The following is an 11,625-nucleotide window of genomic DNA, read 5'->3' as shown; positions in this document are numbered from 1 at the left end:
GTAGACAGGAATTTTTCTTCCCAGTCCCACCTGGAGATCCCTGGCACTGAACCTGGGATTTTCTGTATGCAAACTAGTTGCCCAGGCACTGAGCCACAAAGAGCAGAGTAAGTAACACAGGTTAGTGAATATTTTGCAAAGAGACCAAAGTCCATGCTTTTACAGCCTGAAGACTACAAACCCTATAACGCAGTGCAACTACGAGTGAGACATATAGCTATAAAAACATCCAGAGCCTTTAAGGAACAATATATGTGATTTTTCAATAACATAGCTTACACCAATAATAGAATGTCACTAGCCTGTATAATGGCTACATGTGTTAAATATCCAAATACTGGTCTTAAACCTAATTTGGGTGGGATACATTTTTTTTTATCAGCTCTGCACTACAAAGCACTTGTTAACGCTTTTCCTGAAAATAGCTGCTATTTTCTTTCAGAGTGTGTGTACAAAAAAATCCTCCTCCATGACAATTTGGTATTTCGCATTTTAAAATTAGGGTAATTCTCTATTTGAGTTCTGCAAGGCATTCTCCAAATCAGATTCAGTGGGCTACTAAGAAAAAGCATTTCCACAAGCAAGCAAGGCGGATTGCATTAAATAGTGAAACAGAAAGCAATTTTCTCACATATTAGCCCAGGCTCCTTGATCTTGTCTCTTGATGAAACTGGGATTTAAAGTTTTTGTCCGTCTCTCACCTCATTATTTTTCCCAATTACACATCAATGCTATCACTTAACTGCTGTATTACATACAGAGAACAGTTAGCTTCCAAAACAGAATATCCAAAGCGCTCATAATACTTCAATAGGACATTGATTTGACTGTCTAAGCTTCCAGAGTCATGCAGCTTGTAGCAAAATGTGTAATACATGTGTCTGATATGAAGAGGTCTGCATTAAAACAGGACTGAGGAACCTCTGTTGCCTTCCACAGTAGCACTGTGGTGGCGAATCTATGGCAAGCATGCCAGAGGGGGCACTCAGAGCTGGCAGAAGGCGAGGGCGGTGCATAGACTCCTCAGCTCAACTTGGACAGCTGAGCTGCCACCTTCCTCCTCCACCTCCTCCTCCTGCTGCTGCTGCAAGGTTGATGCTTCACACACCCTCTAGCATCTTAAAAAGCAAAGACATCACCTTGCCAACAAAGGTCCGTATAGTTAAAGCTATGGTTTTCCCAGTAGTGATGTATGGAAGTGAGAGCTGGACCATAAAGAAGGCTGATCACAGAAGAATTGATGCTTTTGAACTATGGTGCTGGATGACCACTCTTGAGAGTCCCATGGACTGCAAGAAGATCAAACCTCTCCATTCTGAAGGAAATCAGCCCTGAGTGCTCACTGGAAGGACAGATCCTGAAGCTGAGGCACCAATACTTTGGCCACCTCATGAGAAGAGAAGACTCCCTGGAAAAGACCCTGATGTTGGGAAAGATGGAGGGCACAAGGAGAAGGGGACGACAGAGGACGAGATGGTTGGACAGTGTTCTTGAAGCTACTAACATGAGTTTGACCAAACTGCGGGAGGCAGTGGAAGACAGGAGTGCCTGGCGTGCTCTGGTCCATGGGGTCACGAAGAGTCGGACACAACTAAACAACAACAAGCCAGGCCAATGGGAGGCACCAGGCAGGGCGCATCATGCGGGAGCTGGCAGCGGAGCATGGCGTCCTGGCGAGCTTCAAGAAACCACTTTGTTCCAGCGCCGGGTAGCCAGGTAGGGCCATGTCCATCTCTGCCCTGTCCTCGTTGCCCTTCACCTGGCACCGGGGCTCCAGGCCCCACCAGCCTCGCCACGCCATGATCGCCTCCCACTTTCTGGAGTACGTCTTCACCCAGCTCAACCACAGCCAAGTGCAGTGGGTGAGGGTGCCCCCGGGCCCAAGCTGGACACCCTCCGTAGGGGCCAGTCGGGGCTGCGTGAGGGAGCAAGGAAAACACTGTCGGGATTTATTTTCTCTAAGACCTGCTGCGGCTGCTGCAGAAACAAGTATTTTACCCAAACAGAGATGAGTATCTCATAGAGAAAACAAACCCGGTCTCATGGTGGTGATGTAAAAACATATTAACTACACTTACCTTCATGAAGGCAAACAACGGTGCTGAGAATGGGTAACTGTTGGGTTAATGAACGGCAAAAAGATGTATATGCATCTTCTCTTTCAATGTGAACACAGAGAGCTTGCCTAGACTTCACACAAATTCCCCAGATACAATGCAATATGGTAACCAGGTACAGTGGTACCTCGGGTTAAGAACTTAATTCGTTCTGGATGTCCATTCTTAACCTGAAACTGTTCTTAACCTGAGGTACTGTGATAGGAATTTTGAGGTCTTAGATATATGTTAAATGTTCATAAGTGTACCAACCAAGCACGTACATAAATCAGCACAGGAAGACCGACCTAGAACCATTTTTGATTCCCAAACTGTCCAAATGTTTTCTCTGCAAGGTCAAGGAAAATGGAAAAGCCTCCCCATTGTCTTTTCCTTCACAAATCCTGTCTAAAGGGTATGTCTGTGTTTGAATAGGGTGTGAGCCTGTGAAATGGCCCAGGAACTAAGTACCGTATTTTTTGCTCTATAAGACACACCAGACCACAAGAGGCACCTAGTTTTTGGAGGAGGAAAACAAGGGGGGGGGGGAATTCTGAATCCCAGAAGCCAGAACAGCAAGAGGGATCGCTGTGCAGTGAAAGCAGGATCCCTCTTGCTGTTCTGGCTTCTGGGATAGCTGCGCAGCCTGCATTCGGTCCATAAGATGCACACACATTTCCTCTTACTTTTTAGGAGGGGAAAAGTGAGTCTTATAGAGCAAAACATATGGTATTTATCATTCCAAAAGACTGTCCAGGCTTCAAAGGCAATCCAGTCTAGTAAACAGGGTATCCAATCAAGTAACCTGCCAGACAGGAGATAAATGACAGGAGAAATACAACATTCACATTTCTGTTTTAGACTACCTTTTCTGTGATGTAGGTATGATATTTCTGGGGGTCGTCTTTGACTCCAAGGTGGGCAACTTAAAATGTCTATATAAGGGCAGACACACCTTGGTTCTGGGTCCTCCTCCTTTCCTGCGTGTGAGGGGAGCACCCTGTTGCAACAGTCCAATAAAGATCAGGCTTACAAGCTGCTTTGCTTCTCAATATTCTCGGGTTGGCCTCTGTTTTTTCCTCCGACTGATGGACTCTATAAGGGCTCTTGTGTCCCCCATAAGGGAACAAGGGCAGATTTTCATTTATTACAGTACCACTTTAGCTAACGGGGCCTCCTGCTGCCACTGCGCGATTTCTGTTCTCATCCTGAAGCAAAGTTCCTAACCCGAGATACTATTTCTGGGTTAGCGGAGTCTGTAACCTGAAGCGTCTGTAACCTGAAGCGTCTGTAACCTGAGGTACCACTGTACTTCTTTCTTTAGGGCTAAATAGGAGCCAGAGTAGTGACAGCTACTGCAGATTACGCACCAATTCAGGTTAAAATGCCGTTTGGCACTTTGCGACAAATAAGCAGGTTTTGGGTTGCAGTTTGGGCACTCGGTCTCTAAAAGGTTCGCCATCACTGACTTAAGGTCTCAAATTTCAGTGGCACCCTGCACAACACCCAAATTCGCTGCCGGCCCCCACCTCTTATGCTCCATTCTAAATATTAATTGTGATGTCACTGCAGCGCCCCCAAGGCTACGCACCCAGTGAACCAAACTGGTCATGCTCCCCTACATCTTCTTGTGACCTTCCATTTGTTGGATCCCCATTGTCTCTTCGACTCCCATTTTCCCATCCCCTTGCCCATGCTGTCTAGGACTGAGAGGAGACAAGAGTCCTCAAGTGTGTTCACATTGCCGCCTTAGAGCACACTGAAGTGAAGGTGGTGGAGGTGGGGGTGTCTAGTGGATTTGACAACTCTTTCCTCCCTATACATCACATGTTGGCCAACCAACATTTCAATGACGGAGCTGTGTTCTTCCAGCAACAGGGATTTTTTGCCGCTGGCAATAAGTTCTAAACAAGCTCATAATGTTCCCTGTATGCCGTTGCTTCTAAAATCCTAACAATATAATTAAAGGATTCAAAGGAACAATGAATCATTGCATAACAAAGCTTTTCCCAGAACGAAGATATTTTAGAGCAGGACCACCAAACGTGGGAGATGGGGGAGAATGGTTTTCCCTCCCACAAACAGTGATCAGTTCTGGTTTTATAGACATTGCTCGAAACCTCGCTGGAATCATATAAAGAAGCAGAGAGTGATTTTCTCTTATATTTATACAGATGAAGCAGGACCTTTCGTAAATATAAACAAGCATTATTGCTCTGATAAAGAAGCTTGCAATGTTCTTTCCTGCTTTCCCTCATTATTAATTCTAGACTGAAGAAGTTGTCCTCAGTCAGCAAAATGATATATATTTCAGACAGCATTTTGTCTCCGTCTCCTGGTATCATAACACCATTATTACGAAAATTACAGCAACAAAGCTAGGGCCTTGTTAGCCTGTTCAGTAATACAGACTCAAACAAAATGGTCCCGATCTCTGTTATCAGAAAAGATTATGGCAAGGCAAGTTCAGATTATTCCCAACAGTTCTGAAATCTTTCGGCAGACTCTGAATGGAGCTCACAGACCAGAAGGGTTTGAGAAGCTCCTCTGCAGTGGAAAGAAAAGTACTTCTGCTCACACAATCGGAGCAGCCAGTTTTTGCCAACCTTCTCTATCCATTTAAGTCCTCTACTACCCTTGAAAATTTTGCTATTTAGGGTAGGACAGGATGGGAAATGACACAGAGGACTGCAGTGTGGGAGACTGCAGTCAAACATAGCTATGCACGACTGCTAGTTAGAGAATGAAGGGGTAAAGAATCACAGAGTTGTATTGCTAGATAGACTCAGCTAGGTCACACTTTCTTCTGGAAAGAAAATGAAAACTTCCTCCTTCCTTCCTTCCTTCCTTCCTTCCTTCCTCTCTCTCTCTCTGTGCATCATGTAACAAGATGCATGTGTGAGAGCATGCTCCCAAGCTTACAGCACATGTTTGAAACTAAAATACGCAAGAGTATTTTACCTGTGTTATCCTTGCTGTGGCGTGGAACAATTCATGACAGAGACTTTGAATCTGTAAGTAAATCATTTTAAACTTACTTAGCAGTGTGCGGTCTGCTCACTGCAAGAGGGCTAGAAAGAGGGCAGCTGCTATGTGCAGCTGAACAGGATAAAAAGGTCTAACAACCTATATTCCAAACACCATACTGTGCTGCTTATTTTTGTGAGTTTAATACTCTGCTACTGGAGTTCTCTGTGTGCTAGCTCTGCATTTTAAATCCAGGTACCCAGCTGATTCTTTTGCTGTTCACCCAGACACGTGGGTCTACAGGGATTCATATATTTAATTTGCTCCCACATACAAGATATAGGAACAGTGAGAATCGGGTGCTTCAGTGTGTGAGAGGAAGCGCTTTCTGAGAAGGCAAGGTCAGATTTTGATTGATATTAACAGCACATATTTTATGGACGCTATAAAACAGAGAGTAAGGCTGCAATCCTAACCCCATGTATCCAGTAGTAAGCCCCACTAAATTTAGTAGGACTTACTTCTGATCAGACATGGCTAGGATTGTACTCTAAAAGAGGCGTATCACTGAAATAACTCACTTGCATAAATGTGAACAAATCAAACTATAACCTGAAATGGGGGGAAATGTGTGAATGCTGGGGGCTTGTGCTGTGCCATGTATTAGAGGATTAAAGCTAAACTAGCCAGTACAGAACTGTCAAATATTTACCAAGCCATTCACTAAATTATATGAAGAGAACAATTTACTGGATAATGGTGTGTGTGCCTTCAGAACGCTCCAGACTCTTTTACTCTTCAGCACCTGAGGTTCCTGCTAAATGAAATGTAGACATGGCTTTAAAATGTTTGAAGCACTCATCCAGAAAATTAAGGTCAATGTTGAACAGATGGCTCCTGCGGGGTGAGGGGATTCTGTTTCAACCATTTTTATCATTTTTTAAAAAATAAGGTATAAATGCGGGGGCAGGGGGAGAGTGTTTGATGGAATGTATGGTGCTCTGTATCATTCTCCTTCCCAGCTAGCGAAACCTCTTCCGCATGGAGGTGTTAGAATTCCTGCTCCATGATTGCAGTCGTGGGATTGTTGCCTATCACATGACGGTATATGTTTTGATTCCACAAATTGGGAAGTGAAGGAAACAGGATGTTTGTGTTACTGTGTTCCATGAAGTGGGACTATTGTCCTTTGTTCTTTTTCTCTTTGCTGCCTGATGCTAGAGATGTTGCAATGCTCCATGTGTGTTGATATGTGAATAAAGTAGATTAGCCAAAATGCTGAGTTGCTGAAGTCTGTCACGCATGATACACAAACTCTGCGGATCCCTAAGTGTGCCGGTGTCGGCTGGCATCGGTCGCTGTGATGTTCGGGCTGAAGAAAGCTTTTGAAGCTCCCAAACGATTGACCAGGAGGGGGAGAACATGCCAGTTAGGCATGTGTCTCTACCAGGGTCCTACTCGTGTGTAGGCTGAACTCCTGACAGGGAGAATGTTCCTACTGAAATGCCACCAACATTTAAATCTAAAGCACACCATACATTTGTAGCACATTTAAAGCACTTGACTTTCCTCCAAATAAAAAATAAAAAATGCTGGGATCTCTTGTTTACACCACACAGAGTGGCAATACTCAGCATCTGTTACAAACTACAGTTCCCAGGGTGCTTTGGGAGGAATATAATAATAATTTATTATTTATACCCCGCCCATCTGGCTGAGTTTCCCCAGCCACTCTGGCCAGCTCCCAATCAAGTGTTAAAAACAATACAGCATTAAATATTAAAAACTTCCCTAAACAGGGCTGCCTTCAGATGTCTTTTAAAGATAGGATAGCTGCTTATTTCCTTCACATCTGAAGGGAGGGTGTTCCACAGGGCGGCGCCACTACCGAGAAGGCCCTCTGTCTGGTTCCCTGTAACCTTACTTCTCGCAGTGAGGGAACCGCCAGAAGGCCCTCGGCGCTGGATCTCAGTGTCTGGGCTGAACGATGGGGGGTGGAGACGCTCCTTCAGGTATACAGGACTAAGGCCGTTTAGGGCTTTAAAGGTCAGCACCAACACTTTGAATTGTGCTCGGAAACGTACTGGGAGCCAATGCAGATCTCTCAGGACCGGTGTTATGTGGTCCAGGCGGCCACTCCCAGCCACAAGTCTAGCTGCTGCATTCTGGATTAATTGCAGTTTCCGGGTCACATTCAAAGGTAGGAAAGCCAGGTGATTTAAATGTGCATTAAATGTATGGTGTAGGCAGGGCTTGTTTTCAGCCAGAAGACACTGAAACTCAGTTCTGGCACCTCTCAAGTGGGCACCATTGCCACTGTAGGAGAAGGAGGGAGGTGTTCATGGTGAGTTCCGGCACCTCTTTTTCTAGAAAAATAACATTGGGCATGATAGAAGCGCCTTCCTAATGCTATGAAACAGGCTGCTCCTCCCCTAGCTTTCAAAATAAACATCAAATGTGCTGTGTGATATCTCTCTTCTGTTCTAGAAATGCAGGCAGAGTTCTGGAAAAAAAGAAAATGTTTCCTAACCACTGCCACCAGCAGGGAAAACACACTTCTGCTCTTTAGCACCATAGTTTTAAAGACTGGAATTCCATCACAGTCCCCAAGGACTCTGGTTACAAATGAGATAAAACTGGTCCCTGAATAAGCTGAAGATTCCATCAACGATCATACTGTAAAAGTTGGTTTTTTGCCTAGGGCAGGCATGGGGAACCTTTGTTCCCGAACTACAGCTCCCATCATCCCTGACTATTTTGGCCATGCTTGCTGGGGCTAATGGGAGTTTGGCAACATCTGGAAGGACAAAGGTTTCCCAAACCTACCATAGCAGAACATCAGCATTGCTCATCAGAACTGCCTTTCTTTATTAGACTAAGGTAAAGATAAAGAACCTCGCCAACAAAGGTCCGTATAGTAAAAGCTATGAGTTTCCCAGTAGTGATGTATGGAAGTGAGAGCTGGACCATAAAGAAGGCTGATCGCCAAAGAATTGATGCTTTTGAATTATGGTGCTGGAGGAGACTCTTGAGAGTCCCATGGACTGCAAGAAGATCAAACCTCTCCATTCTGAAGGAAATCAGCCCTGAGTGCTCACTGGAAGGACAGATCCTGAAGCGAAGGCTCCAATACTTTGGCCACCTCATGAGAAGAGAAGAGTCCCTGGAAAAGACCCTGATGTTGGGAAAGATTTAGGGCACAAGGAGAAGGGGAAGACAGAGGACGAGATAGTTGGATAGTGTTCTTGAAGCTACTAACATGAGTTTGACCAAACTGCGGGAGGCAGTGGAAGACAGAAATGCCTGGCGTGCTCTGGTCCATGGGGTCATGAAGAGTCAGACACAACTAAATGACTAAACAACAACAACAACAACAAACATAAAGGACCCCTGGATGGTTAAGTCCAGTCAAAGACAACTCATGAGGTGCAGCACTCATCTCGCTTTCAGGCTGAGAGAGCCAGTGTTTGTCCACAGACAGCTTTACGGGTCATGTCGCCAGCATGACTAAACCACTTCTGGTGCAACAGAACACCGTGATGGAAACCAGAGCACACGGAAATGCCATTTACCTTCCTGCACAGCGGTACCTATTTATCTACTTGCACTGGTGAGCTTTTGAGCTGCTAGGTTGGCAGGAGCTGGGACAGAGCAACAGGAGCTCACCCCATCACAGGTATTCAAACCGCTGACCTTCTGATCAGCAAGCGCAAAGAGGCACAGTGGTTTAGACCACAGCGCCACCTGCGTCCCTCCTATTAGACCAAAGGCTCCACTGAATCCAGCGTTGTCCAGCCAGCAAACTCAGCAATGCCTACAATCAAAGCACGAAGGCAGTAACCGCTCCTTGTTGTCTGTCCCTGGCACTCCTTCTTAGATCGATTTGCAAAACCAAGCTAGCTACTTCCAATGTAGGGCTGTTGACTCATGGTGAAAGTCAGCCAGAGGGTGTATTAGATGATGAGCAGAGTCAGACCCAAATTGTAGACAGAGGTGGAATCTAGACACATATAAAAACTGCCCTGAAATGCTTCTTTTTTTTAACCTTAAATATATATATATATTGAATTTTCCATAAAGCTCACCATCGCCATCTAGTGTCACATTGTATCTTGCATGTAATACACACTTAAAACATTTTATTTCCAGATGTATAGATGACTCCTCTGCAATGTTGTATTGTTTTCTCTTTCTGAGTTACTCCATCTCTCCTCCCTGCCTCTATCTCCCTGCCCATGTTGCCATTTTCCACCCCAACTGACTGCTTGCAGAGGGCTGGCACATGAAAGTTGGATGAAAGTTGGGTGCTTGGATTGCAGGTTCTTCCTCCCCCAGAACCTGCTGGTTTGCTTTGCTGAAATCCTACTGTAAAAGTGCATAAAATGCAGATATTCCCGTGCTTCACAATCAAACCACATTCGAGGCTGCAATCAGGCAAGAGCTGCACTTTCACTTTGCCTGCTCAAGCTGATTAGCTCAAATTAAGTCTCATGCCAATCAAGCGGGGGGTGGGGAGGAAAGAGCAAACAATTCCCTAACACATAAGAGTGTCTTATTCTCCCCCCCCCCCCAAATAACAGAAGAAAAAAGAAAAATAGATGTAAACTGCTATTTATTCCAGTTCCTGATTCTCAAAAGCTCCTTCATCTTGACCAACTTCCATGCATTTTCAGAATGCCTTCTTAAGGGTAGCGAGACCATGGTGATGGGTTACACTGAACAGAGCAAACTAAGCAGTACAGTACTACCTTGGTTTTTGAACAGCTTAGTTCTCGAACGTTTTGGCTCCCAAACGCCGCAAACCTGAAGTGACTGTCCCGGTTTGCGAACTATTTTTGGAAGCCGGACGTCTGATGGGGCTTCCACAGCTTCCGATTGGTTGCAGGAGCTCCCTGCAGCCAATCAGAAGATGCGCTTTGGCTTCCGAAAGTTTTGGAAGTCAAATGAACTTCAGGAATGGATTCCGTTCGACTTCCAAGGTACAATTGTACAGTGGAACATCAGTTTTTGAATTTAATCCATTCTGGAAGACCATTCAGCTTCCGAAAATCATTCGGAAACTGGAGCAGTTACTTCCGGGTTTTAAGTATTTGGAAGCCGAAACATTCCAAAACAGAGCTGTTTTTTTATATACTGGAAGCTGCACAGAATGGCTGGGGCAACCCTGTCAGATGGGCTGGGTACAATTATTATTACTCAGAAGTAAGTCTCACTGTATTCAAGGGAGCTTACTCCCAGGTAACTGGGTAAAGACTATGCAGCGTTACACTGCAATCCTAACCATTGTTACTCAGAAGTAAGTCCCACTGAGTTCTTACTCTCTGGTGTGCTCCTGATCACTCTCAGTTTCCATTAATTATTAATTGTTATTATTATTACTAAAAAACAAAACACTCCATTTATTTTTGGAAGGTGTTGTATACAATCCCTTCCCTCGCACATTTTTTCTTTACGATCCTGTGAGGTAGGTAAGGCAGAGGGGCTCAAGGTGTATTCATGTGTGTGTGTGTGAGAGAGAGAGAGAGAGAGAGAGAGAGAGATGATGATGATGATGATGATGATGATTTATTTATTTATACCCCGCCCATCTGGCTGGGTCTCCCCAGCCACTCTGGGCTGCTCCCAACAGAATATTAAAAACATGATAAAATATCAAACATTTAAAACTTCCCTAAACAGGGCTGCCAGATCGTTGTTTATTTCCTTGAAATCTGATGGGAGAGCGTTCCACAAGGCAGGCACCACTACCAAGAAGGCCCTCTGCCTGGTTCCCTGTAACCTCACTTCTCGCAGGGAGAGAACCGCCAGAAGGCCCTCAGAGCTGAAGGCCCTCATTCACCGCTGAATGATGGCGGTGGAGATGCTCCTTCAGGTATACTGGGCCGAGGCCGTTTAGGGTTTTAAATGTCAACCAACACTTTGAATTGTGCTCGGAAACGTACTGGGAGCCAATGTAGGTCTTTCAGGACCAGTGTTATATGGTCTTGGTGGCCACTCCCAGTCACCAGTCTAGCTGCCGCACTTTGGATTAGTTGTCGTTTTCAAGTCACCTTCAAAGGTAGCCCCACATAGAGCGCATTGCAGTAGTCCAAGCAGGAGATAACCAGAGCATGAACCACTCTGGTGAGACAGTCTCATATGTTTATGTGTATATGACATATACCTGCGTTGGAGATAAAACACGGGAGAAGCTTCCCAGTTTCGAAGAGAATGTCCCTATTTTCATCTGAGAAACGTTAGCGGGTATGCCATCTCTCCAGGGAAAGCCAACACTTTTAAAACAGAGGTTGGAAAACTTTTCTCAAGCCAAGAACCACTTTGTCTCATGCAATAATTTCCAAAGTTTGGAGGCTAACTCAGGCTGTGTGGCCAGAGCAACAAAACAGGACCTTATGCCTCCTCTGAGCCAGACAAAAGTCAAGGGTTCAAAACATGCACACCTCCATCCCCTTTCGGGCAGGTTCAGAGGCATGGTTGGAGTTCACATTCCAGCCAGACAAAAGCACACACATTTCATTAAAGAGCTGATAAAAATTCTATTTAAAACCCAGCAATATTCAAC

This window comes from Podarcis melisellensis (genome assembly GCF_964234715.1).
Source record: "Podarcis melisellensis genome assembly, chromosome: 1".
Taxonomy (NCBI): Eukaryota; Metazoa; Chordata; class Lepidosauria; order Squamata; family Lacertidae; genus Podarcis; species Podarcis melisellensis.
The sequence above is the reverse complement of the archived record's forward strand: the minus strand, read 5'-3'. Positions refer to the sequence as shown.